The sequence below is a fragment of the Pleurodeles waltl genome, chromosome 10 (genome assembly GCF_031143425.1).
Source record: "Pleurodeles waltl isolate 20211129_DDA chromosome 10, aPleWal1.hap1.20221129, whole genome shotgun sequence".
In the NCBI taxonomy this organism is placed as follows: domain Eukaryota; kingdom Metazoa; phylum Chordata; class Amphibia; order Caudata; family Salamandridae; genus Pleurodeles; species Pleurodeles waltl.
Window position 1 is genome coordinate 27464904 of NC_090449.1, and position 26079 is coordinate 27490982.

General features: G+C 48.0%; 1 protein-coding gene across 1 annotated transcript in view; it reads left to right on the plus strand.

Moving 5' to 3' along the window:
* The first annotated feature begins 18427 nt into the window (after window positions 1-18427).
* The window catches only part of CCDC120 (coiled-coil domain containing 120), a 228639-nt gene continuing 220987 nt past the window's right edge, over window positions 18428-26079 (plus strand). The window contains exon 1 of the mRNA XM_069209516.1: window positions 18428-18700. The gene's annotated coding sequence lies outside the window, so the exon portion shown is untranslated. The remainder of the gene's footprint in view (window positions 18701-26079) is intronic.

The window sequence follows — 26079 nt, forward strand, 5'->3', positions numbered from 1 at the left end:
AAACAGAACTCTGGAGTGAAGACCGCTGTACTGCCAGGATCGTCACTCTGCCAGGATTGACTGTTCCTCAAAACTGTTGCTCTGTCTTGTTGTGCTGCCCTGCTGCCTGCTGATCTCTGCCCTGCTCATGGCCTAAACCCCAGAGTGACTCCAAGGGCTTGTTGGCTTGCTCACTGTTCTGTGGGAAATCTCAGGGACATCAAGGATTTCCTCCCCTTTGTGGCTGTTGCCGGACTCTAATAAGCCATGAGGCTTGCATCTACCTTCTACAACGTCCCATTCCCCAGCGCTGAGGGACATGCTCACACTGATTAACCTATAGAAGAAGAGTGCGGTGCTAGTCTGCCCCAGGAACCGAGGAGCAGTGCTTCCCCTCTCTACTAGTTGCAAGCCTCTCCGACATCTACGTTCCGGCAGACTTTCCCGATTGACTGTGCCACAGTGCGACTTGTCTCTCAGCGCCTTAGGCCCAGTGTGAGAGGTATCTGACACCTGCATAGCAGTAGCGCCTCACCTGGATGCTGCATCACAGCGCTACTTGCCTTCAATCACTGTGGGCTCCGTATGAGAGGCCCACCGATATTCAGACAGCAGGAGCACCTCACCGGAAAGCCCCATGGACAAGGCCCGCTGACAGCCACCGCAGCGGCAATGATCCCCACAGGTACTCAAGCGAAAGGGCGGGTTAAGCCCTGGGCCTTATTCCTAATGTTGCACCACTGAACTTAATTACTATTAAGGTTCTTAAAGAGCACAAGAAAATCTAGCACTGCCTTTACAATTATTTCTGCAACAATCGTATCTCCTAATCTTTTGAGTGCATTTTTGTTATTTTGGTCTTGATTTACACAGATACATATTCTATTTCTTTCATAAACCTGTGTGGAGTCTTTTTGTGATGTTTTCATTGTGATTACCGCATGTGTGTTGCACAAATACTTTACACATTGCCTTCTAAGTTAAGCCTGCCTGCTCTGTGCCAACTACCAGAGGGTGAGTAAAGGTTAATTTACGGTGTGAATCTGACTTACCCTGACTAGGATTGTCGTTCCTACTTGGCCAGGGTGTATACCACTGCCAACTAGAGACCCAATTTATAATATTAGCGATCAGCGGTGAGGATAGGACTTGTGTTTGTGCAATACCATATAGTGATTAAGTGTTCACCATAACTCCATACTTAGACCAATTTAAACGTATTCCTCTTGATCGGTGAAACTTTTGCCTGACCTGTACCAATTGCCATTTTTGATTTTTTAATTCTCCCTAGTTGGCCTTTTTGAATGTTTCTGTTAAATTATGTCTCGCTCTGGAGAAACAGCACTCTGAACAACTTCAGTAATTGAATTTGAGCTGACTAGGTTGGAGTCTTACACTGTGCGACAGCTTAAGGATTTCTACAAGGACTGTCAAGTGTCTCACCAGGAACATGGAACAGCTTTGGGCTCGAAAGCCCAGGTGGCAGGAAATTCCTGAGTAGGAGGATGACATGATTTTGGATTCCCATGAGGAATAGAAACCATTTGCGGAAAGGGACAACAGCTTACCAGGAGCAGGAGCGGTTTCCAGACCAGGGAGCAGGGTGTCTTCTAGGAACCTTTTACCAGAGGAGCTGGCGGATAGGAGGGAGGAAAGGAAACTTAGGCCGGAGCTTGCTAGATTGGAACAGGCCCACGAGGAAAGGAAACTGGCTCTTGAGGAGACGTTGGCCCGTGAGCTCAGTTTAAGAGAACTTGACATTATAGCCCTGGAAGTAGGGTCCAGCAATGGGAATGATGTCAGCATTCCTGCAGTGTCTTTGAGTCTAAAATCCACATCCCAAAAGATGTGGTGCCCAGCTTCAGTGTGGGAGATGACATGGATGAGTGGTTGGCAGCCTACAAAGTGGCTTTAAGAGTGCACAGGGTCGCAGAGGAGTTCTGGGGAGGTAGACTGTGGCGGTCCATGCCCCCAGTGGGGACGGATACCCTCCTTACCTTATAGGTGGAGGACCAGACCAACAACCCTGCTTTGAAGGCCATCTTAGTCAAGAAGTTTGGTCTGACACCTGAAAAAGACAGGCAAAAGTTCAGGGCCAATCGCAAAGTCAATACACAAACATTGGTTGATTTTCTAGATTATACTCGTAAGGCACTGAAGGGCTGGTTGAAGGGTAGCAATGTTAATTAAGCTGACTGATCCAAGGAAGCTTGCTGAGGAGGCGGACATCTGGGTCAGCCCCAGAATGTCCACAAGGGTATCTGCAGTGTAGGAAAGTGCCTCTTTTTGACATGGTTACCCCCCCACACTTTTTGCCTGGTACATGATGTGATTATGACTGAAAGTGCACTGGGTTTCTGCTAACCAGGTCCTCGGTGCCAGATCTGTTTCCCCAAACTGTACCCCAATTGGCATATCTTTTACCACTCTCTGTAAGTCCCTAGTAAATGGTATCCCTGGTACCTAGGGCATGAGGTACTAAAGAAGGTCCCTAAGGGCAGCAGCACCACTTGTGCCACTTTAAGGGGCCCCTCACTAAGCACACAACAGGCTGCCATTGCAGGCTGTGTGTCTTGGTGCAGATGAAAGTGAAAACTAGACATGGCACAGCACCTGTGTGTCATATCCCCTACACTGCGTACAATATATGTAAGTCACCCTTACAGCAGGCCTTACAGACCGAAGGCAGGGTTCATTGTATTACATGTGAGGGCAAATCTAGCAGATATGCCCCTGCTATGTCTTTGTCAATTCTTAGACATAGTAAGTGGGCAGGGAAGCCATTTTAAATGCATGCGCTGGACACTGGTCAATACGAGTTCCCCAGCTACAAATTGTCTTCACTGAAGATAGGGATTTTGGTATCAAACATCTCGTAATGATAAACCCACACTGATTCCAGTGATAGATTTATCAATACATGCACCCAGAGGGCACCCCCTGGACCTGAAAACATACTAGCCTCTTATGTGCTATGTGCTTGCTGACTAGTTTGAGCCAGCCTGACACCACCTGACAAGAGTCTGGCCCCCTAAGGTGAGAGCCTTTGCTCTCTGGCGGTCAGCCACAAAGCCTGCTCTGGGAGGGGTGTTACACACTCACACCCAACAGGATGACCTACAAATCTACATTCCAAGGCAGGGTCTTCAAGGAAGCCCACCACCCTTGGTATGCAGATCTGGCTTCCCTCAAAAAGGCGGTGCCAACCCACTGCCCCAGGGCCCATTTTGCACCTGGACAGGTGGGAAATTTAGTATTCAGGGATGTATGCCCACCCCTCGGGTCAGTCCCACCCCTAAGTGAGCTGCCTAATGTGGATGCCACATTTCAGTACCTGCCATCTTGGTGTTGGCAGATTTAGGAATTCTGGGACAGGGTTATGCCCACTTCCCACAAGTGATCATATAGGGGGTGTAGTGAACCCAGGGGTAAGTAGCTCATTGGCTACTACCCTACACTCCCTGAAACACCCCTAAATTAAATATAAAAGGGAGCCCTTGGCACTAGAGAAGCAGATCCTGACGACCTAAAAAGATCAAGGACACTGAAGAGCCTTGAAAGCAGAAGAAGAGAAAAGAAACAGCTGACCTGGCACCAATCCTGCCAGCCTGTCTGCATCCCTTGTTGAAATCTGCACCAAAGTTGACTTGTCCTGTAGCAGTGACCCCAGAAACCCAGGAGGACTGCCTGCCTTCAATAAAGACTCAAAACTCCTGTGGACAGTGGACTGGTTCTCCTCCAAACTCCAAAGAAGGGACTCTGAAGCCTCTGGATCCTCTGGAACCCCTTGCCGGAATTGAAGTGGACCACCGATGCCAACAAGGTTTCCCCGTCCTCCATAGTCCGAGTCCATCATGGTTTCACCCCTCCTGGACTGCCTGATGATGCCTGCAGTCTCTGTGAACAGACCCCCTCTACAGTGACAACTTCGGTAAGGAAAACCCGACACCTGAAGACACCTCTGCAGCCGTCACTCCTGAGCCATGGAGAAGAGGACCAAAAGTGCCTACTTGTGCCCAAGCATCGTGAGGCATGAGCTTGCAGCGTCTTTTCGCAGTGACTGATCTCCATTGAAACACATTGGACACAGATGCTGTTTTGCACCCTGCACCCAGCCACCTTTGTGCCACTGGTGGTGTCCTGCTGGTGCTGCCTTGGATCTTGCCCACCACTCACCTTAACTCTTGGAGATTGATCTTGTAAGTCGCTGTACTCTACCTGTTTGCAGAACTTGTTCTTCCTCCCATAAGATAACATTGTAGAACTCAGAAATTGCAGTGTCCACTTTTTAAAGTGAAAAGAATTGATATTTAAAAACATACTTACCTGAACGATTTTTCTCTAATACCTAAACATATATAAAGATACTTGCTATTTTTATAATTGGTGTGGATCTCCTTCTTGAGTTGGGCATTTTATTTATTGACCTTTGAGTTTATTTGTGGATTTCTTGCACTCCTCTGTGTTAAGCCTAAGGCTGCTCAACCACGCTACCTCCAAATAGAGCACTTTGGGATAGGGTCTTTTTCTCATTCTCAATCTGGTTACCAGAAATAAAAATGCCCTGACAAAAGTCAAAAGCCCAAAAAGTCCAGGTAATATGAGAGCAGAGAGTATGGGTACTACAAGGGAGACCGCAAGTGTCCAAAAAGAACATACCCTCCCACTGGAGATGAGAACCTAAGGGTGTCTAGTATAGCGCTGGGGGAGGAGTTTGTCCCAGTTAATGGGGGGGGGGGATCGTGGGATTACCCTAGTGTCCCTTGGGGACAGTGAGATGGTTTCTAAAATCCATGTGCCATCAATTACTGTCAAGTAGGCAAAGGGTCACCATCAAGTGGGCAACGTGTTGAGGCTCTGAGGGACACAGGTGCAAGTATGACTATGGTAAAGAGTCAGCTGGTGTCCCCAGAGCAGGTGATTCCCCATGCATTTCACCAAGTTGTGGTGGCTGACAACACGGAGGGTCACTATCCAGTGGCCCTTGTTCCATTTGAGTGTGGGGGGAGGTTCAGGACTTCTGAAAGTTGCTGTGAGCCCTGCCATGCCTGTGGACTGTTTGTGAGGTAATGACCTAGAGTCTTTTGCCACGGCTCATGTGGAGATGTTGGGGTTACATGATTGGATCTGTCCTACCACAAGATCCATGGCAGCCCAGGAGGGGCGTCAAAAAGGGCTGGAGCCTGGAACAATGGCCCAGCCAGCTGCAGAGGGTGTGGTAAACCAGCCCCAGAGTGTATCCCTAGCACGATGGACGGGCCCCCTGCAGTGTCCCCCACTTTTATTGGCCTGCGGTCCTGACTTCCTCAGACACGGTCTGCAGGACCTGTGTGACCTGCCAGGCCAGTGGGAAGACAAGGCAGAAGCTGAATGCTCGCCTGGGACCACTGCCAGTCGTTAGCACCCCCTTTGAGAGGACAAGCATCTACATTGTTGGGCCTATGGATCCCCGACCACTTCTGGTCACAGGTTTATCCGGGTTATTGTGGATCATGCAACATAGTACCCAGAGGCATCCCTCTGAGGACCACCACACCTGTAGTGGCAAGGGCCCTAGTGGGGATTTTTACCCGGTTAGGGTTCCTCAAGGAAGCGGTGTCTGATAGGGGCACCAACTTCATGTCTGCGTACATGCAGTCCATGTGGAAGATGTGTGAAGAGACTTACAAGTTCTGTATCCCTTACCACACCCAAACTAATGGGCTTGTTGAAAGGTTCAACAAGACCCTGAAAGGCATGATCAGAAGTCTGCCTGAGGGAAAAGTGGGATATCCTCTAGCCCTGTCTGTTGTATGCCTACTGGGAGGGACCGCAGAAGGTAGTCGGCTTCAGCCGCTTTGATCTTGTATACGGACACCCTGTCAGTGTACCTCTCCTCAGGATGCTCACCTTCTCCCCAGGATACCAATCCCCAGGATGCACACCTCTCCCTCGGATACACTCCTCCCCAGGATGCACACCTCTCTCTCCCCTCAGGGTGCACGTCTCTCTCACCCCAGGATGCACATCTCCCTCCCCAGGATGCATACCTCTCTCCCCAGGACTCACACCCCCCTCCCCAGGATGCACACTCCTCTCTCCCCAGGATTCACTCCTCTCTCCCCAGCATGCACACCTCCCTCTCCCCTGGACGCAGATCTCTCTTTCCAGCATGCACACCTCTCTTCCCCGGACGTTCTCCTCTCTCCCCAGGACTCACACCTCCCTCCCCAGGATTCACATCTCCCTCCCCCGGATGCACACTTCTCCCCCGGATGCGCACTTCTCTTCCCAGGACGCACACGTCTCCCCCGGATGCACACTTTGCCTCCCAGGATGCACACCTCTCTTCCCAGGATGCTCATCTCTCACTCTCTCAATATGTACACCTCTCCGGATGTACTCCTCTCTCCCCAGGACTCACATCTCTCTCCCGAGGACTCACACCTCCCTCCCCAGGATTCACATCTCCCTCCCCCGGATGCACACTTCTCTTCCCAGGATGCACACTTCTTCCCAGGATGCACACCTCTCTTCCCAGGATGCACACCTATCTCCCTCAATAAGCACGCCTCTCCCCCGGATGTACTCCTCTCTCCCCAGGACTCACACCTCTCTCCCCAGGACTCACACCTCCCTCCCCAGGATGCACACCTCTCTCCTCAGGACGTACTCCTCACTCCCTAGCACTCACACCTCCCTCCCCAGGATGCTCCTACCTCCCCAGGATGAACACCTCTCCCCCGGATGCACACTTCTGCCCTGGATGCACACTTCTCTTCCCAGGATGCATACCTCTCTCCCTAGGATTCACACCTTCTCCCCCAAGATGCACACATCTTCCCCAGATGTACTCCTCTCTCCCCAGGACTCTCATCTCTCTCCCCAGGATGCACACCTCTCTCCCCAGGACTCACACCTCTTGCCTCTGGATGCACACCTCTCTCTTCAGGACTCACATCTCTTTCCCCTGGATGCACACTTCTCTCCCCAGGATTCACACCTCCCTCCCCAGGATGCACACCTCTCTCCCCAGGAATCACACCCGTCTCCCCTGGAAGCACTCCCCACGCACAGGTCACATTAGCACCAGCCCTCTGGGGGCCGGTGAACAGTAGCACCACGTCACGGTTCTGACCCCCGCTACTGTCCACTCACACCACTCAGTGACGATAGCGTCACAAGACCAAACACACGCAACACCAAGCACACACATTCACACCACTGAGTGCCTATAGCGTTTCAACACCAAGCACACACATTCACACCACTGAGTGCCTATAGCGTTTCAACACCAAGCACACACATTCACACCACTGAGTGCCTATAGCGTTTCAACACCAAGCACACACATTCACACCACTGAGTGCCTATAGCGTTTCAACACCAAGCACACACATTCACACCACTGAGTGCCTATAGCGTTTCAACACCAAGCACACACATTCACACCACTCATCGCCCAGGCACTCATGTGTACACAGGGCAGGCCCCCCCTTGACCCCCCCCAATATTGCGGCAGACCAGGAAGCAGAAGCTATGATTATACATGCAAAATCAGAACTCACCAGTTGCATACAAATTTAGCAATAAATTACGAACTTTGAGGCCACAAAGAAATTACATAATATTAAACGTAGATGTGCCAAATACTTATATTTGATAAAACCAATTTGGATCCTTCCAATTAGGCAGCTGTTAATAGACACTGGTTCAAACTGCACTAATGTCCCGGTTTCCTTACAGCAAATGATTGTATGTTACTGCACTAACCACACTTTCCTCAACCTACAACCACATTGCTCCATCTAATTTTACCGCCACTATATTTCCAATGTAATTTTTTCATGTATTTTACAACTATCTTGACCCAACTACATCAAATCTATCCATCTATCCATAGGCTTCATCAAGAGAAAATTGCAGTTGTAACCCTTTTGCTTTTATGTAATTTAAATGTAAATATCCCAAACTTTTTAAAACAGTTTAATAATCCTTTAATTAAATTACTGATTGTCCTTAACTGAATCCTAATGCTACTCAAAAACAAAATTCTGAATTAATAAAAAAAGCTAATATTTTACATTATCTCTTCCCAATGCTAATGCTAGGAATTAATTTGTTTTTATTTATTTTTAGGGGTGAGCGCAAAGCGCTCTGTCTGTCTTCTAATCCCTCTTTAGGGGGATTTTAACCACGCCCATGTTACATCAGTCACTTTCATTGGTTCGTGGGCTTGCCTTTTAAAATCCGCTTGTTTCATTTGTGAAAGGCGTGCATGCGTCATGCCTTTTCTGGCGTTTAGCCCTCCGCGAGAGCACTGGTAACCTATTGGAAAGATACGAGGCTCCATGTTTTCCGTATGGTTTCTGGACTACTTTTTACACAGTGCGATCGCGCTCATTTTTTTTTCTTTTCATTTAATGTGGCAAGAAAAGTCCGGTTAGGAGTTTACAATGCTGATAGCTCTAACTCGACGTAATGCGAGACCCGTTGCATTGCAAATGCTTATTTTATTTATGACACATTCTTGTGTTTTCCCAAATACTACACCCAAGTTTAATTTATTTGCTTCCCTGACACTCATATAATACATACCGATATAGCCAGAAACAATGTAAGCTTCCCTTGCATGCAAGAACATGGACAATTCTGCAGCAGCAGTCCCAGTCTGTGTGTAAACACATACACAACGTGCAGTATTTGGCAGCAGTTTCCAACACGCCACAGGCACACAATGGTCATGAGCAGAGCACGCTAAGATAGCCCCTCATACTAAAGAGGTATCACACTTGCAGCAGCATCTAAGCTTACTTCAAGTACAGAATACCCAGAATAAAGTACAGAGGTCAGTGAGCCGCGGAAGGTTGGAGCCGGATGCCAGAGTTTAGTTCAGGTAGAGGTCTTTTTGAGTTCTCTAGCCCAGAATGAGCTGAGCTTGTGAGTCTTGCACAATTCTTTTCCAAAGTCCTCCTGTTGGGTTTGGGGATAACCAGGTATTACCTCTTCTCTCCTGTTTGATGGAAGGGCACCCTGGTATTTACCTATTGGGGTTCCTAGTTCCTCCAGCTCCCCTCTACTGATACCACTTCCTTGGTGGAGGACTGCCTTCCACATTCCACCTTTTTAGTATATGGTTTGGCCCTCCCCTGGGGCCCTCACTGTTTACTATTGCTTTTACCAATGTCTGTTGCTTTCTATGCTATTTACTGATTGCTAATGTGTATGTAATAGTGTGTTTACTTACCTCCAGTTGGGTATTGCCTATACAGTATTTTAGTAATCGTGTTACCATAATAAAGTACCTTTGTTTTTGTAACACTGTGTGATTCTTTCACGTCTGTAAGTGCTGTGTGACTACAGGGGTATTGCATGAGCTTTGCATGTCTCCTAGATAAGCCTTGGCTGCTCATCCACAGCTACCTCTAGAGAGCCTGGCTTCTAGACACTGTCTACACCTCACTAATAGGGGATACCTGGACCTGGTATAAGGTGTAAGTACCTCAGGCCAGCTTCCTACAAGAAGGCCCTGAAATATGTGAGGATGCGTGCTGTACAAAACTCTCTCTTGTTCTTGACCTACCGGATTATAATGTTGCTCCATGTAAAATAGGAATATAGCCCACTTATAGGAAAGAGGTTGTGAGAAAGTGAGCAAAGGAACAAGGGAGACAACGAGTGAGAAAAGGAGAGGGAGGAACAGAAAAACAGAAAGGAGAAAGTGGGAGACACAGAAAATTAGATAAAATGGGAAATAAGCTCATTTAAATGGGAAAGAGATAAACAGAAAAAATAGGCGAGGCTGACGGGGAAGGTGAGAGTAAGACAGAGGATCAGAAAAGCAGAGACAGTGAGAGAGTAAGCGAGAGTAAAAGGCAGCCATACGAGAGATGGTGGGAGTGTAAAAAAAGAACAAGAAAGGGGAAAGGAGGATAAGAGAAAGAAAAGGAGAGGAAGCAGATACGCAGAAAGAGACAGGGAAGACAAGGAGGAGAAGAAGCATGAGAGAGAGAGGAAAACAAAAGAAGGAAAAGAAGAGAGAGCATGAGAAAACAGAAGGACGTGGTGTCTGAGAGACAAAGAATGACAGACAGAGTGAGGAGAGGGTCAAAAGGAAGATGGGAGGAGGGAGATGGAGGGAGGGAGGAAAAGGGGAAAAAGTGGGAGAAAGAGGTGAACAAGAGGTAGAGAGAGCCGCAGTACGGAGTGCTTCCAGGCTCTACAGTGGGAACTCAGTGCACATGCGTGCGTCACTGCCTTCCAGGGCATCAGTCCTTGAGCAAGAGCGTCACAGCTGAATGATAACATTTACTGCCAGTCACTGAGACAAGCAGGGACCCCGGAATACTACTGTACCCAAGTGTCCAAGGTGTAAGTCAACAGACAAACATTTATCAGCCTGCTCTATACATCTCACAACTCCCCCAAGTACCACAAAAACACTCACATGAGAGAACCTGGGGTGCTCTCCCTCCAGCCTAGGAGTGTATACAAACATGTGGCACCTTGAAAACGAGAGCAGACACTGGCCACAAAAGAACCAGCTCTAAGACCAAAACCAATAGCAATGGAAAAAACACAACTAACTACAAACCAACCAACAGCAATAGGAAAACACAACTACGTACAAAACCGAGAGCAATGAGGAAAACACTACTGCATACAAAACAAGAGGAATGAGAAAACACTACTACATACAAAAACAAGAGGAATGAGAAAACCCTACTACATACAGAAACGAGCAATGAGAAAAACACTGGTACATACAAACCAAGAGGAATGAGAAAAACACTGCTACATACAAAACCAAGAGCAATGAGAAAAACACTACTACATACAAAACCAAGAGCAATGAGCAAACCCTACTACATACAGAAACAAGAGCAATGAGAAAAACATTGGTACATACAAACCAAGAGCAATGAGAAAAACAATAATACATGCGAAACCAACAGCAACATTACATGTGAATCTAGTGAATACATAGGTGGATAATGCCCCTATATTTATGTACATAAAGTGTCTGTATACATGTACCTATATGTATATGTGAACCGCCTAACTTTCCATTTACTGCAAGGCTTACATGTCATGATCTTTCTTCGAATAGTATTTTTAAATCTCCTCCTGGAGTATTAGCCTTAGATGCTGAAAAAGCTTGTGATAAGTGTAAATTGGCCCTTTAAAAAAAAAAAAAAACTGTGTCTTTTTAAAGATTTATTCCAAATGTCTCAAATACTTATATCACTCTATATCAATTCAATGGCTAAAATGTATGTTGTTCATATTACTTCTAATTATTGTATCCTATAGCAAGGTCCCTGGCAAGAATACTCCCATTCTCCACTTCTCTTTGTATTCGCTGTGGAGTTATTGTCATGTTGTGTTTTTAATACTAACGCCAACAAATGTATTGTACGAAAGGATGCATATGCATATGCTGATGATGCGTTATTGTTTGTTGAGGACCCTTCCAATATTATTCCTATTGTTCTTAAAATTAATTCTGATTCTGCTTATGTTTCTGGTTACACTTTAAATCATCATAAATTATTTCCCTTAGGTGTTTTCTGTACATCTGATATGTTGCTTAATACTGATCTTATTTGGTGTCAATCTAAATTTAAAGAACTTGGTCTTGGGTTTTCTAATTCTATTAAACAAATGGTTCATTGAAATTAGACATTTTACACTCAAGAAAAATGTATGTTGTCTTCACTTCATTGGAATTGGTGGGTCAAAATTAAACTATCAAAATGGTTATATCTCTGCAAAAATTGCACCTCTTGCATTTGCTTCTTTTACAACTTCTATCTGCTTTTCAGAACAAATTGAAAATTAAGTAATAAATCTATTTGAAATAACTGATGGACAGAATAAGCTACTCAAACTTCAAGCTTCAATGGTGAAATGGGTCTGCCTGATTTTCACAAAAAGTATACAGATTTTATTGGTGAACAAGGCTCAGAGCGGTTTTGGGATATTGATCTATCCCTTTTCCCTGAATGGAATTTAATTGAGCATATCGCGTTAAACCTTTCTCTTTAAAATCTACCTTAACTATTGCTTATTGCAGACTTTGGTTAGCTACTTAATTTGCATTGTTGTAATTTGGTACTGTACTTTGCCTGGGTATTCGATACCCTAAGAAATGTTTTCATTAGAATACCCTATTCTTAAAGATTAAAAAAATAAGTTCTCTTAATGTTGGATAGATTCGGGCATCTTTTATCTACAAAATAGTTCTCAAGCAACCTTGGTAGTTTTAGAAAGGAAAAATAAATGTTTCTGTTTTTTTTTATCAGCACACTATTGCGTAAAGGCAAAGGTGGGCGAAATGCTGAACATTGTCAAACATTCACTCTCAGTCACAAACCCGGGTTTAATCCATTGTTTTTTTGCCCACCACGCCACCCCAGTTTGAACCCAGCCATATACAAATCAGTCTTGACCCTGTTCCCCGTGGGAACAGTCCAGAAAGGAACTGCCAGGCCAGGTCCTCCCTGGACCAGAAACAAGCATCCTGGGACTGGTTTCGGGGTATCACCCCTCATCAGCCAGGCTAGCTTGAATCCAGTGGCACAGTGAGCACAGAACTCTTTCCACTTAGGGCAACTATAGCCAAGTGGTCATAGTGAGAGCAGGACAGAAACATGAGAAGAACAGTGTAGAAATAGACAAGAGAGGAGGGAGAAAGAGACGGGATTGTTAGAAGTACTATGAGGTAGGAGAGAAGGATAAATAGATACAGAGAGTGAGATAGAGAGAGAAAACGAGAGGGAAGTTAGACTGAAGGAGATTGCAAGACAGCAACTTTGCACCCTGGTAGAGGGTCACATTGAAGAACCCCCACTGGCCAAGTTCCGGATCGTGACAGCAGGTTGGAGCCTGAAACAGGCAATGGACAGATATAAAAACCAAAAGCAAAGACTATCATTGACCAAGAGAGAGTGACCAAATGTTGCAGAAAAAAGGCAACAAACAGAACAGGAAAGCAGAGAAGCCCAGGTTTGTCAGAACATGTGTCCTGGGCCTTCGGGGAAAGAAGGCATACTTCTGAATACACTACCCGCAATAAGGTGAGTGAAACGCAGAACTATTACTGCGGGAAAGTCATCAGCGGCAACGGAGTACCCTCTCTGTGAAAGCGAAGTTCCGCCCACCTCATCAAGAGTGGGGCAGAACTGCGGAATGTAGGTGCAGAAACTGCTCTGTGTACGTCACCTACATACACCTTCGATGGCACGCTGAAGTAAGGGCCGTCGGAGGTTTGGCTATGTGTTCGCCCGCTCTATTTAGAGAAGGTGAACACATGGACAATTTTAATTGTCGGCCACCAGGCTAAACCTGACTGTAACTGGCGGTGAAAACTGCAAAGTGACCCCCTCACCAGGAAAGAAAGCTTCCATGGTACTGGGGTCATTGTTTATTTTATTTTCAAAAAATTCCCTTACACTGCTTGGCCCTTTTACCCTCATATGAGGCAGAACCGGTCCACGTCATGTCCATCGCCCAGTACTGTACCAGTCCACAGCCACAAACCACCCATTACCATCGGAACAGGCGTGGAGTAACTGAAGAGATCTGACACATGCTGCTGGCCAACGCACGACTTTAATTTACTCCACCAGAGCAAGTCTCAACTAACCGCATTCTACGACTGCTCCTTTACACAGGGATGATTGTAAGTCCGTACCACCTGCAGCCGACCCATGCTTGTTAGGAACCTTAAATATGAACAAAAATCTCTGAATGGACAACCCTCTGGGTGACCTGTGACCATGAGAAGCACCATAAAGGGACCTTAAGAGCTGATCAGAGCTGCCAGCTGACTGAAAGCATAAACTGCATGTCTGTCTCACACTTCTTCATCCACCATGCCTCTAAGCGCTGCGTCCCATAACACGATAACCGCACCTCAGTGGTCATCACGCACAACATGGAAACACTTCCCACACAGGATCAAAACAAAGACAACATCCAACCACACAATACACGGTTTGGCACACTACCCACATATGCAAGCGCTTCAGCACCCACATAGGGATAGTAAGCGCTACAAAATGTTACAATACAATACAACAATGGGAAAGAAATGGAGGAGACATATGGAATAGAGCTTGAGGAGATGGAAATAAAAAGAAAATCAGGAGGAGAATGTGTAAGGAAGGGGGCGAGGAGTGATATTTAGTTTGAGGAGAATAGTAGGGAAGGGAAAGGGAAACGTCATGGACCAAAGAGGAAGGGAGGGAACAAAAAGGGAATTCTGAAAGAGTTTCAATAAGTGAAGGGAGAGTGAAAGAAAAAGGGGGGGCGTGGGGCAAACCAGAAAGAGTGAAAATATGTAATTAGTGGATTCAGGTTTGAAGATCTGTGGATCCAGGGGCTATCAACCGGTCGTTATTGCTGCAAGGTAAATATCCTTTCGCTGTTGGCGCATCCCCATCACTAATATAACTGTCGTTTTTCGCCTGTAATGTTGTAATTTGATGACACCTCATGTTGAGCACTAAGGCTGCTGCCTTAGGTCTCGTTATGGGAGTGCCAGCCTTTGACTGAGGAATGAGTAGATGAAATAAGGAGACCATGGATCAGTGGATGACCCCATAGCTACCAAACAGGGAGATGGAGAAAGGAGAGAGGGGAGGGCATCAAAAGAGAGGATGGGCGGGGGGCTGGGAGAGGAGGGATACAGACAGATGGGCGGCAGAGATGGGAGAACATGTGGAGAGAAGAGAAAGACTGGAGAGTGAGAGACAGACAGACAGCGGGAGCTGGGGACGTGGGATAGCGGGACATGAAGATGAGACAGGCGAAGGAGGGAAGGGGAGACTGATTATGAAGCGAACGAAAAAGGAGAGCTTGTGGTGGGAAGGCGGGGAGGCTGCAAGGAAGAGAGGGGTGGGAAGGAGGTCGGGGAGAGGGAGGGGGCGGGGGAGAGCCCCTTTCATTCATTCCCAGCATCAGATGTTCCAGGCTGCGTCTCTGGAATACTAATGGGGCCCTCCTGCCCCCATCAGCAGTTGTCAAAGAGACAGAGAGAGAGAGACTGAGATAGAGTGAGGGAGAGAGAGAGAGAGAGAGACAGAGAAAGAGAGGGGAGAGAGACAGAGAGAAAGGGAGGGGGAGAGAAATAGAGAAAAAGAGAGAGAAGGCGGAGAGACACAGAGGGAGAGATATTGAGAGAGAGAGAGAAAAAGAGGGAGATAGAAATATATATAGAGAGAGAAAGAGATGGAGAGAAAATGAGACAGAGAAAGATAGAGAAAGGCAGAGAGGGAGAGAGACTGAGAGAGAGCTAGAGAGAGAGAGAGAGAGAGAAAGATAGAGAGAGGGAGGGGAGAAACAGGGAGAGAAAGACAGAGAGAAAGAGGGCGATAGAGAGAGGGAAAGATAGAAGGAGAAAGAGTGAGGGAGGGGAGAGACAGAGAGAGAAAGAGAGACAGGGAGAGAGAGAGAGAGAGAGAGACAGACAGAGACCAAGAGAGACTGAGAGAGAGAGAGGCAGAGAGAGAGGCAAGGGGGGGGAGAGAGAGAGACAGACATACAGAGAAAAGGGAGGGAAAGAGAGAGGGGAGAGAGAAATAGAAAGAGAGGGAAAGAAAGAAAGAGAGACAGGCAAACAGATTGAGAGAGAGAGTGAAAGATAGAGGGTCAGGGAGGGGGAGAGACAGAAGAGAGAGAGGCAGAGAGGGAGAGAAAGAGGATGAGGGGGTAAGATTGTGAGTGTGTGACAGTCTGTGTGTGTGACTGCACCCACACAAGAAGGATGAGTGAATATGTTTCTGGGTGTATGTGTGCCAGTACCGGTGTGTGCTTATATGTGTGTAAGAGAATGTGTGTGCAAGAGGTATGAATGAACCTGTCAGTGTGTATATTTATGTGTATATGTGTGTGTGCATCAAGTGTGAGTGAAACTGTCAGTGTGTATATTTATGTGTATATGTGTGTGTGCATCAAGTGTGAGTGAAACTGTCAGTGTGTATATGTATGTGTATATGTGTGTGGGCAAGAAGTGTGAATGAATCTGTCAGTGTGTATATGTATGTGTATATGTGTGTGTGCAAGAATTGTGAATGAAACTGTCAGTGTGTATATGTATGTATATACGTGTGTGTGCATCAAGTGTGAGTGAAACTGTCAGTGTGTATATGTATGTTTATACGTGTGTGTGCACCAAGTGTGAGTGAAACTGTCAGTGTGTATATTTATGTGTATATGTGTGTGTGCATCAAGTGTGAGTGAAAATGTCAGTGTGTATATGTATGTGTATACGTGTGTGTGCATCAAGTGTGAGTGAAACTGTCAGTGTGTATATTTATGCGTATATGTGTGTGTGTGTGCATCAAGTGTGAGTGAAACTGTCAGTGTGTATATGTGTGTGTGCACAAGTGTGAGTGAAACTGTCTGTGTATATGTATGTGTATATGTGTGTGTGCATCAAGTGTGAGTGAAACTGTCTGTGTATATGTATGTGTATATGTGTGTGTGCATCAAGTGTGAGTGAAACTGTCAGTGTGTATATTTATGTGTATATGTGTGTGTGCATCAAGTGTGAGTGAAACTGTCAGTGTGTATATGTATGTGTACAGTATATGTGTGTGTGCAAGAAGTGTGAATGAATCTGTCAGTGTGTATATGTATGTGTATATGTGTGTGTGCAAGAATTGTGAATGAAACTGTCAGTGTGTATATGTATGTGTATATGTGTGTGTGTGCATCAAGTGTGAGTGAAACTGTCAGTGTGTATATGTATGTGTATACGTGTGTGTGCATCAAGTGTGAGTGAAACTGTCAGTGTATATGTATATATGTGTGTGCATCAAGTGTGAGTGAAACTGTCAGTGTGTATATTTATGTGTATACGTGTGTGTGCATCAAGTGTGAATGAAACTGTCAGTGTGTAAGGGTGTGTGTATATCTGTGTGTGCATCTGTGTGGGTACCTGCCTCTGTATATCTGGAGTGTGGGTGGAAATGTGTGTCTGAGTATGTCTGTGTATGCCTTTGGGTATGCCAGTGTGTGTGTCGTTGTCTATACGTGTGCATCTGTGTATATGTACATGTCTCTGTGTGTGTACGTGGGGTGTGTCCCCGCGCATATGTGTGCTTGCATCTGTGAAGGTGTTTGTGTTTTTGTTCAATTATGTGTGCAAGGGTGTGTGTAAGTATGCAAGTGTGCAAGAAGCGTGAGTGAAATGCGTATGTTTGTGTATGTGAATGGGTGTGTGTGTGTGAGAGAGAGGGTGAATGTCTGTGTATATGGAGTGTGAGTGACAATCCGTAGCTGGCTATGTCTGTCCATGTGTGTGTGTCTGTGTGCACTGACTGCCTGAAAACGTGAGTGAGTGGAAATATGTTTCTTGATGTGTGCTAGTGACTGCACTGTATGTGGGTACCTGTGTGTGTTTGTGTATGTCTATATATAGATGTGAGCGGCCTGTGTGTCTAAGTGCTTCTAACTGTGCGCACGGAGCCTGCGTGTGAGTGACTATGTGTGTGAGGGTGGGCGCACATAACAGTCAGTGCGTGCGCGCGCAAGTGGTACCCTAGTGATGGAGCGGGGTGCTTGAGCCCAGCCGTGCACGCAGCATCCACGGTGTGACCCCCACTTGGCCTCAGAGGTGTGTGCGGGCATGCGCGGGGGATCCCTGCGCTCTCGCAGGATTAGAGAAGAACCTCTGCCTGAGATGGACTCCCCCTAGCCTCGGAGGACCCCTGCCTGAGATGGACCCCCCTGGCTTCGGAGGACCCCTGTATGAGATGGACCCCCCCTGACCTCGGAGGACCCCTGCCTGAGATGGACCCCCCCTGGCTTCGGAGGACCCCTGCCTGAGATGGACCCCCCCTGGCTTCGGAGGACCCCTGCCTGAGATGGACCCCCCCTGGCTTCGGAGGACCCCTGCGTGAGATGGACCCCCCCCAGCCTCGGAGGACCCCAGCCTGAGATGGACCCCCACTAGCCTCAGAGGACCCCTGCCTGAGATGGACCCCCCTGGCCTCGGAGGACCGCAGCCTGAGATGGACCCCCACTAGCCTTAGAGGACCCCTGCCTGAGATGGACCCCCACTAGCCTCAGACGACCCCTGCCTGAGATGGACCCCCCTGGCCTCGGAGGACCCCAGCCTGAGATGGACCCCCCCGGCCTCGGAGGACCCCAGCCTGAGATGGACCCCCACTAGCCTTAGAGGACCCCTGCCTGAGATGGACCCCCACTAGCCTCAGAGGACCCCCTGCCTGAGATGGACCCCCACTAGCCTCAGAGGACCCCAGCCTGAGATGGACCCCCCTAGCCTCGGGTGACCCCAGTCTGGGTAGTGGATCCCCCTCTGGAAGCTCAGAGGACCCTCCTCCGAGTGCCCCCCGGTCCCTGGACTGCTGGTCCTCCCCGTGAGATGCGCCTCCTGCGCGGGCAGTGCCAGGTTGTGCCCGCCCCACGGCTGCCGCGCAGGCCCCCCCGGGCAGGAGGCAGGTGGGGGCTGACGGGCAAGGGGCGGCGCGGCGGAGCCGTCTGCTGAGCCCATCCCCGCCCCTCCTGGCACGGCCGTGGAATGGCGCACGGGTACCGGCCGGGGCAGGTGCACCGGGGCGGCCTCCGCCGGGCGCCCGGAGGAGGCTGACCGCTGCCCGGGGCCCCCCTCTTTGTTGAGGTTGCGCCTGGAGGCGGCCTTGGACGCGGGCAGCATACGGAGGGCACCGGGGCGCCATCGGGGCAGGACGGCGAGGGAGGCGTCTGCTGGGAGGTAAGAGCGAGGCCTGAGCTCCTTAGAGATGGGCAAGTGTGGGCACCATTCGCTGTGTGCCAGGGGGCTTGGCATGCCACTGGGTATGGATGGGACTGAGAGGGGAGCCCGGGTGCAGCCGCGGCGTTTGCTGGGAGGTGAGGGACGGAGCCTGAACCCCTTAGAGATGGACGAATGTGAGCATGGGGGGGCACCATTCGCTGTGTGCCAGGGGGCTTGGCATGCCACTGGGTATGGATGGGACTGAGAGGGGAGCCCGGGTGCAGCCGCGGCGTTTGCTGGGAGGTGAGGGACGGAGCCTGAACCCCTTAGAGATGGGCGAATGTGAGCATGGGGGGGCACCATTCGCTGTGTGCCAGGGGGCTTGGCATGCCACTGGGTATGGATGGGACTGAGAGGGGAGCCCGGGTCCAGCCGCGGCGTTTGCTGGGAGGTGAGGGACGGAGCCTCAACCCCTTAGAGATGGGCGAATGTGAGCATGGGGGGGCACCATTCGCTGTGTGCCAGGGGGCTTGGCATGCCACTGGGTATGGATGGGACTGAGAGGGGAGCCCGGGTGCAGCCGCGGCGTTTGCTGGGAGGTAAGGGACCCTAGAGCCCCTTAGAGATGGGCGAGTGTGACCATGGGGGGCACCATTCGCTGTGTGCCAGGGGGCTTGGCATGCCACAGGGTATGGATAGGACTGAGAGTCTGGTCCGGCTGCGGCGTCTGCTGGGAAGTAAGGGGCGGGGCCTGATCCCGTTAGAGATGGGCAAGTGTGGGACGGTGGGCACCATTCCCTGTGTGCCAAGGGGCGCAAGCAACAGTGTTGGGCTAGGCCTGCAAGGGGAGCCCGGCAGCAGCATCTGTTTGCGAGGTAAGGGTGGAAGCCTGGTCCTTATGAGATGGGCATGTGTGTGCACGGTAAGCACCAGTTCCCTGTGTGCCAGGGGGCTTGGCATGCCACGGGGTAGGGCTAAGACTGCATGGAAAGCCCGGCTGCTGCTGTTTGCGAGGTAAGGGACGGGGTCTGGTCCTTATGAGATGGGCAAGTGTGTGTAAGGTGGGCACCATTCCCCTTGTGCCAGGGGGCGCAGGTTACAAGTTCTGCATATAATTGGCTCGCGGTGGGGCAGGGATGCTCAGCTGACAGGGTGGGGAACCGCTGCTCAACGCCACCCATGCCAGGGCCCTCCACGACAAATGGGAGAGGCATCAGTTGTGAGGGCACGAGCATCCCCCCCCTCCCCCCCCCCCCCCCCCACCACCACCACACCAGGTATCTGGCCAGTGCCAGGCGGGCCCACCTAAGGAAAGATGACCAGGTGAAGCGCCAGGATTGTGGTATTGTGGTGCCAGGGCGAGGGGATCTTTGCTTCACGGACAGGGAGGGGTGGATACAATCAGATGGATTCTTCTGGGGGCATTTACCAGCCCATGCCACCCCCGCCCCCCCACCCCCAATAGAGCTGGGTACCTGTTATCGCTTGCTTGCGTCATGTATGAAGCGAGAGTCCTGTATGTGTGGCCACGCTCTGGAACTCCCATGCTGCTGCCAGGGCCGGTGCCCGCACGGTTACCCCCTGCGGGATGAGTGGGTGAATAAACACCGGAGTCTGCGCTCAGCTCCTGACTGTTGACGATAAAGCGCCTCGGCCACCAGGAGAAGCCCTTAGCGCTTTCCATGCATTGGCTCCTTACGCTGAACAATATCGGCTTGTGTTTAGGGAACACTTGGCTATCCCACATCACAACGCTGCGAGTGTCTGGTGGTAATAATGAGAATCAATGGCGCTATTACGACCTCAGTAAGATGAACAGCAGAGTGATAGACGGGTACCAAGCACAGGCCTCGAGAAAGCTCCCAGAGGCCGCAACGCGTCAGGTGGAGCTTGAAATCTCTTTGTACTGGGTTTTGTTATTGGGCGATGAGCAGTTAAGAAAGTGAACTAAACGTAAACAAACATTGGTGCCTGATTTCTGCCTCAGTGAGTCAACGGATGGGATCGTCTGTAGATTTAATTGTGGCGCGGCTGCTGACTTCAGACACCCCCAAAGGGGGGCCTGGCGGGCGGGGCCTGTCGCTCAGCCTTGGACACCCCCTCTCCCTTCTGGGTTTTATGAAATACAAAGGTTCCGAGAGCGTCGCGAGCAGGGCCCGAAGGGTGGGCCCTGAGCGGGGTTTGAGGCGATCACCAGTAAAACAACTCTCTTGGGGCCCTGGACTGCAGGGGTGACTCTGCCCAGCAGCCTGCATTTGCTTCTTGGTAGACCCCCGCCCCCTCGATGGGGCGCACATAAGACCACCTATCGTTTGGCAATCAGTGACCCTAGGGATAGCACTCGATTGTGACCCCTCCAGATTGTTTTATGTTTTAGCTACAAATTCCACCAGTTGCCTGTCATGGGTGAGCGCGTGGCATGTGCTCTTTATAATGTATATATGTAAAATAGATCTAACACATAACAAGAGTATGCCCTCGTCAAAGGGCTAGAATGAGGGATACATCTGATACTCCACTGAGCGCTTTTGTCCCATGCTGTGACTGAATATATCAAGAAACTCTTTAAGCACATTGTGGCTTCATTTCTATTTGTCAAAATATTAGTACAACTGTTTTAGTGGGCGGGGCGGGACCTGAATGAGCATTTTGTTTATGTCAGACAAAGCAGACTGCATTTTAAATTGATGATGAATTTGGCGCCCTATTTCGTAGCGCTACCGATTATAGCGTAAGGTACCCTGAACTGTAACTCGCGCCCTTGCCATGTAGTTTTCTTATCAATAATGTTATTGCAAATGTTGCAGTGATAATATCAAAGATGCCATCCATACAAGATCTCATCAATGACATAATATGTGGAGTAATTCGCTGTGCATGACGAAGGCGCAATTATAGTTACCGTAGGGCGCCAGTTACAGTTACTTAAAAGAACTCTAACTATTACTGCTGAATTGCTATGGTTTTGTACTAGTAAATTCAGAACCTAACCATAACGTCCCTGTAACCTTTGTTTTTTTCAGTGAATTTCAATGTTTTTTGAACGTGAAGCAATTTTAAACACTACGTTATTCCAGCACCCACTGTGCATGGCCTTCAGCCATGCGCAGTGGGGGTTGGTCGCAAGGCCCGGGCTGCGGCCAAGCCCTTATAACCCCCAAACCTGCGACATGCATGGCCTTTGGCTGTATGAAGCGCAGGTTGGCCACAGGGCTGTCTTTGTCAGTGGGTCTGTGGTTGGGTGCGTGAGTGCTTAAGTGGGTCTGAAAGTGGGTGTGTGAGTCTCATTGGGTGTGAGTGGATGCATGACTCTCTGAGTGCATGTATGAGTGAATGAATTAGTGTATAAATGAGTCTGTTGTTTTCCTTTCAAATTTTTCCACATTTGTGAATAATTCGGGAAAATTCCTGAATTTTCATGAATATCACACATGGTGACGCAAAATTATTTTAAACCCATAATTTGCACCTAAAACACACCTATATCACGCCCCTGGGGTCAGGGTACCTTCACCCTGACCCATTATGCCACTTTCAATTTCGATTTTCACCCTCGGGACCGTGTCCTGTGAAATAAAATGGCAGCTGCAACTTTGAAGTCAGGTTGCTATCAGCCAATTGCAATGCTTCTTTTTAGATGCATAGTCACAAAAAATTCGCAAATTTCGTGAATTACTTGCGGCCATATATATACAAATTTATTTTCCCTTCAATAGTTAAAAAACTGCTGAGCAGATTCACACCAAACAAGCAAATGCGTAATCTGCGTACTGACAGCAAGCTTTCTGCCAAATTTGGTGCAGTTCCGTCCTGCGGTTCGGCCTTTAGTTGTCTCTAAAGAATCCTATAGGAGTTAAAATGAGAAATGCAAAGTTTTTAAAGCCCCCTTTTTCTCAACCCTGGCTTGACAGATCACCCTGAAACTTTCCATACACAACAAGAATCACTGCAACACTTTTTCTGGAAACTTTCGTGAAGATTCGTCAAACGGTGCCAAAGATATAGGCAAGTCAAAAAACACCCTTCCTATAGAAACATGGCCCTAACTATATATATATACAGTATATATATATATATATATATATATATATATATATATACATATATAGATAGATAGATAATGATTAACTGTGGACCTATATTGCCATCAAGGGGTTGTAGTGACATTTATAACCACAAGTGGTTTATAAATTTCACCACGAGAAGCCAATATCGGCCCGTAGTACACGTTCCTCCTTATGTATTTTTTATTTCTCATGATTTATTCATTGATATTACTAGTTAGAATGATTTGAAGCATTTGAGCGTTACCCATTTAGCATTCTTTGTTTGCCTGAGACTGCAGATGTTTCTCAATGTTTGGGAAATGTGTGCTATTGTTGGAGCTAATGTACTAATATTTAAAATGCGTTTTATGCAACAATGTGTATTCATATAAATCAAAATTTAAATGGGACGCAACATTGACGCTATGGGGTAGGTTCACCCAAGATCTATATAAAGGAAGAAAATAAAGTGCAATGTGGGACCGTGGAACGTTTTGCTCAATGGGGGCCATATGTATGAACACATTTTCCCATAGACAAAAAATTGGTAAAACCCTTTGATACATCTGGCCCGGGGTTCTGTATTGACAGTTTTACTCACTGAGGAGATTCATTGGCAGATGATTGCATCAAGGATGAGCCTGTAAGGGGTAGCTGATCAGGGGTCTAATTGATGCTCTGAGACCACCACAGTCATGGTCAAAGTGTTTTTTACAGGCACTGAAAGAAAGAGGAAATGGTGTGTTACCATCCATTTACGTTTTTTTTATTTGTTGGGACAGTGGTTGAAGTACATAAAAGAAATATAGCAAGTATGATCCTGAGTGCAATTGGGATGCGGTCAGAAAGTTTTGGGGTGGGGTGAAATATGTGTCTAAAAAAATGCAAGGTCCCTAACTGTTTTGTTAGTCTTTCACCTTCAGATAACTGAATATAAAATATTTGCACACCTTAAATAAAAAATAAATTGAATTGAAGCAAATCGGTGGGAAATGCGCGCTTTTACATTACAAAACCTTATCTTTCTAATGCGATCATTGCAGATGTCTTTGTGTGTAATCATATTTTCACATAATTTAATCCCGATTGGCGCAGCAGGGAACAGTGACTTGCATATTTATAGTGCCAAGAGGTCCAAACCAGTGATGGTAAGCACTGTGAACGTGGAAGTCCTTATTTTAAAATGATATTCCAGAGTATAAAATAAGCTACTGCAAAATGTGGGAAAAGATTTTGGGCCTGATTTAGGTTTGGACAGACGGGTTACTCTGTCACAACAGTGAGGGATATCCCGTCCCCCAAAATATAAATCAGATTATTCCACATGGGATTTATATTTCGGCGAACGGGATATCCATCACCGTTGTGACGGACTAACCCGTCCGCCAAAACCTAGGCCCTTAGTGCTTAAGAGGAAACAAGTGCATTCAAAACATATATTTTAGGAATGCGCAGTCAGGCTGTTCCTAGCGCATTCTTGCAGCTGTACATTAAAAGAACGCTCTTCTGAGCCCACTACGTATAAAAAGGAATACATCTTTGACACTATGAGGCTTCAAGTGCTTTCATCAATTAAATAATGTACTGGCCTCTATGCACCCTTTACATTTACTGATTAACCCATTCCACGCTTTACATCCCTTTCAGGAAGCAGGCACCCTGGCAAGAAGGCTTGTTTGTTCTTCAACTCTCTGTCCCTCATCCCAAAGTCAGCATTAACTGATCATCGATGGTTGTTTTTAACAAAAAGCGTGGGAACCATCTTTGTCAAATTAAAAAACAAAAAGCACAGGGCACCTTGTTCCCCATAGACTCCGCCCACTTCGGCCTCTGCTTTAAGGCAGTTAATATCCTTCAACTGAATTCAGCACCGTGAATTACGGGAAATAATTCAGAGTGAAGACTTATTTTCTGTGAAATGAAAACTTCGCAACTGTTGGCAAACTCTCAATGAGAAGGCTTACCCATGTAACATACAGGTCAGCGTTGCAAACTAATTAATGCATTCTGCTACTAACAACAGGCCCTGACAGCCACCTGCAGCCTGGAAAGGCTGCCCCGTCCTTGCTTTTAAAATGTCAGTGCTCAGAGTGACAACGGGGTTGGAATGAGTAGCACGAGGGGTAGGGCTTGCAGCCCAAGCTACGCTAAGGCTAGATCCGTGCTAGTCCCCCTGTAAAACATATTCAGTCAGTGGGCCTTCTCTCACCCCACAGCCCATCTGTTTTAGGGTCTGTAACTACGTTCCTGAATTAGTGGGTACCTTTCCCGCCACTGTTACCCGTCTCCACCCTGCTCCCTCTTTGTGGGGTTCTCCAAGGCCCTGCCCAGTTTCTAGCGCCTAACTTCACAGGCGGTGATGTAATCTTTGCAACTTTCTGGTGCGGCTGTCATTTCCATTTTAATTTAGCCGGCCCCCGGGAGCCCCTCCTCTCCGAGAAAGGGCTACTTTCCACCACTCTTCGTTACTTCTTTTCAGCTCAAATGTAGCTCCTCGTCGTACTTTTCTGTCGTGGACACTGAGCACAAGTGTAGGTCCAATCCTCCAGTTCTGCAGCCTCACTGCCCCACACCAGTGCGCGCCATCTTCACAAAGGTTTAAGAGAAGTCTGCCCCTCTCTTCGGATTATTGTCTGCCCCTCTCCAGATCTCCCTGCCTTTCATGAGCCTTTTTGGGATTTCATATTTTCGTTCACTTGCTGCCCAGAATCTTTTGTGCCTCCTTAAATCTGTGCCCTTCGCCGAATCCAAAATCAGCCCTGGCACAATGTTGGAGCCAGCCCACCCTGCAGGAGGCAGACACCAGAGGGGGGCAGAAGAGGCCCAGTTGGTGATGCCCGCCCATGCCTAGCCTACGGCCCACCAGAGCTCCAGGCCTGGCGTCAGCGCTCCTTCAAGTTCACCACACGATGGGCCGATGGACTGACCAGAGGATGGGCTCAGATTGCCCACTCACTAATTACAACCTGTCTGTAACTTTACAATGCAACGACATACTATTAGGTCATGGTGCAGAATCTCCAGCCGCAGGGGGTGGCAGAACAACCTTCCTAATGAATATTAATTAGACAGGTGTTATTTGTGATCGCTTGTGATTGGCTACAAACTCAGGGGTAGTGGCCTGCATGGACAGCTGACCACCACACTGGCGTTCCCATAAAGGAACCAATGCTGCTTTAAAATAAATCCACACACACAGTCGGCCAGTGGAAGTGAATATGAATATTGTTCTCCCCACCATAAAGGATAATTTCACACTGTTCTTCGAGCTGTGATCACACTCAGGTAAAGCCAGAATTCCTGTGATGCTCCAGGCAATGTGTATTATGATTTCTACTACCTGCACAATCG